The sequence below is a fragment of the Bison bison genome, unplaced genomic scaffold, assembly GCF_000754665.1.
Source record: "Bison bison bison isolate TAMUID 2011002044 unplaced genomic scaffold, Bison_UMD1.0 scf7180017864474, whole genome shotgun sequence".
Classification (NCBI taxonomy): domain Eukaryota; kingdom Metazoa; phylum Chordata; class Mammalia; order Artiodactyla; family Bovidae; genus Bison; species Bison bison.
This window is the reverse complement of record NW_011495035.1, coordinates 2,816,352-2,819,134: the sequence shown is the minus strand read 5'-3', so window position 1 is coordinate 2,819,134 and position 2,783 is coordinate 2,816,352. Positions and strand designations below refer to the sequence as shown.

General features: G+C 42.9%; 1 non-coding gene across 1 annotated transcript; it reads left to right on the top strand.

The window, feature by feature from the left end:
* The first annotated feature begins 381 nt into the window (after window positions 1–381).
* Window positions 382–453, top strand: TRNAC-GCA. The gene has a single exon. It is a non-coding gene; the product is annotated as a tRNA-Cys (tRNA).
* The last annotated feature ends 2,330 nt before the right edge of the window (window positions 454–2,783 follow it).

Here is a 2,783-nt window from a genome sequence, read left to right as displayed (position 1 = left end):
ACCTGGAATAGAAACTTATTCTCTGACAGTTTTGGAGGCTAAAAGTCCAAAATCAAGATGTCAATAAGACTATGCTTCTTCTGAAGGCTCTAGGGAACAATCTTTTGTTGACTCTTCCGGGTTCTGGTGGTTGTTGGTAATCCCTGGTATTTCTTGACTTCTACATGCATTACTCCAGTCTCTGCCTCCACCTTTACCTGGCCTTCTCCTTGTGTCGCTTTGTGTCCAGGTATCCCTCTTCTTTCTCTTATAAGGACACCAGTTGTTAGATTTAGGATTTAATCTAATCTGGTGGGCAAGACAGAAAAAACTGTGTTGGCTGAAGTTGTCAGAGAACACCAAAGGATAAGACTTAATAGGAGGCTATGCTTAACAGGGGCTTCCCTGGTGGCTCAGATGGTAAAGTGTCTGTCTGCAATGCAGGAGACCCAGGTTCGATCCCTGGGTTGGGAAGGTCCGCTGGAGAAGGAAATGGCAGCCCACTCCAGTATTCTTGCCTGAAAAATACCATGGACGGCAGAGCCTGGTAGGCTACCATCGGTGGGGTCGCAAAGAGTCGGACACGACTGAGCAACTTCACTTTCACCTTCATGCTTAACAGGGCTCCTAGTATGTTCTAAAGACTGTGCTAAGCATGTTATAGGTATTATCCTATTTAAACCCCATGGAGGTTGTTTACCATGAGATTGGTATTTTTATCCATTTTACAAGTGAGAAAACAGAGGTTTAGTGAAGTTTTTAAACAGCTTGCCCACTGGTCACTGAGAATTCCAATCCAGCTCAGTCTAATTTACAATCCTGAGGTCTATGGACTTTCCTGTACTGCTCCTTCAATTCACCTGTTCCCTTGATGGTCTGCTAGAAAACAGGAATCTAGATTCTAAACTACACAAAGTTTGGTTTTTTTCTATAGTTATCCCAAGGCTGCATTGATCACGTGGCAAAATTAACAGTAAGAAAGAGAATAGAATAGTCAAACTACTCTTCAATTTCTATTTCAACAATGGCTTCCCTAGCTGATGTTTATGAACTAGTTAAACTCAGCTTTCCATCTTTCTCTTTATGAGATGCAACCAACTTTCAGACTTCAATATTTTAACTTGGCCGTGGATACAAAGATCTGTCATATCAGAGGCCTTCATTTCTCCTCTAAGCATTAAAACAATTAGAAGAAACAGCAGGATCAAAAGAATCAACATGAAACCAAACCAACTCTAAGAATTTTAAGTGTTTCCAACTTTGTTTCAAAACATCTTTATGAGGATTGTTTTCCAAACAGCAGTGTGTGAAGCCTTCTACTTTTGAAAACTGACTTTACTCTGGAGACATAGCCTGTTTTGTATGCCTGGAGAAGCAGGGGATACCCAAACTGGCATTCAGCAGTAACAAATATAAATTAGACCATTAAAAAAAATTGTAGGAATGTTAAAATCCATGTTGACTGGTTTTTACATTTACCCGGCAGCATTCCTATGCTACCATTGGCATGGAGATTGGAAAATGAAACTTTCCACGGATCTGTCACTTGCTACTGTTTCCACTTACTTTAACCGTGAACCCAATTTTTACAAATTTTTAATGTAAAAAAAAAAAGTTTGATATTTTTTTGTTTTCTCTTTCAAGACATTTCTCAAACATAAAAACATGCATGAAAAGGGTTTTTAAAAATCAGTCAAAATTTTAGTTTTCCAAATACTCAGCTGTTTAACATTCGGATAATTGCCTTAAAAAAATTTTTTTTTCCACATTTAGTCTGAATGCTTTGGCATGGGGGGAGCCCCACAGTCTGAAAGTAACTTTGTCCCGACTCTCCCCACTGCATTTATTATAGAAACTGGAAGACACATCTGCTTTTCAATAGGGCCAGGGAAAGCTGAGGTTTCAAGGAATAAAGTCGAGCTTCCCAGAACTTCGGTGGAAACAAGTCTGGAGTGGTCACACCTAGGTATTCTCGAAAGAATTTCCTTGAGGATAAACACGCTGAGATTCTTGAAGCTAGACTGGAGGTCACAATGGAAGGGGAAGCTCTCACTGGTCCTCTCATAGGGGTCCTAGAACCCAATAGGCACTCAAATCATACTTACACAAATGAACGAATCCCAGTAACGTCGTATCGCGTCTTATAAAGACTGAAAGATGATTATCTTGGACTGGAAAGTAAGAGAGCTGCCTACCTACAGCGTAAGGCGCCTCAGGCTGGCATCCGGAGCTTGGCGATCTCATTTCGCTTTAGCATCATCCTGAACTGCTCTGCCTGAAGCTGGCGCGATGTTAAAGGGAAGAAATGAATGCGAGGAAAATCAGAGAGCAGAGGGTAGGGAACAGATGTGAGCAGAAAGGGAGGACAGTCCTTGAAAGAAATAAATTGGACTCCCACAGCTAGAAGGACAAATCCCTCAGTGTCGTCAGGGATGTGGGATGAGGGGTAATTTTGCCCTCCCTTTGTTCTTTGCCCCTTGTTTTCCACGTTTCCAGGTTGTTTGTTTGATGTCTGTCTTTTCTGTTCAGTTACTGGACCCTAAGGACAAACCAAGTGGCTGTAGGTGGCATACAGAAATTAATACATTGAGCGGCTTTTGGCTCCTCCCTTGCTCCCCCGGTGTGTCCACAGCGCCCAGCACCTTAGTAGGCACTCCCTAGACATCTGGAGAGCAAATGAGCTGCAAGTTTGCAGGGCTGAGTACGTGGAGCTGGGGAAACCAGGACAGCAGAGGGGGTGTCTCTGACCAAAAAAGACGTGCGGGCGCGTGCGGAAGGCAGCCGCGGCGCGAGGCAAGTGGCTG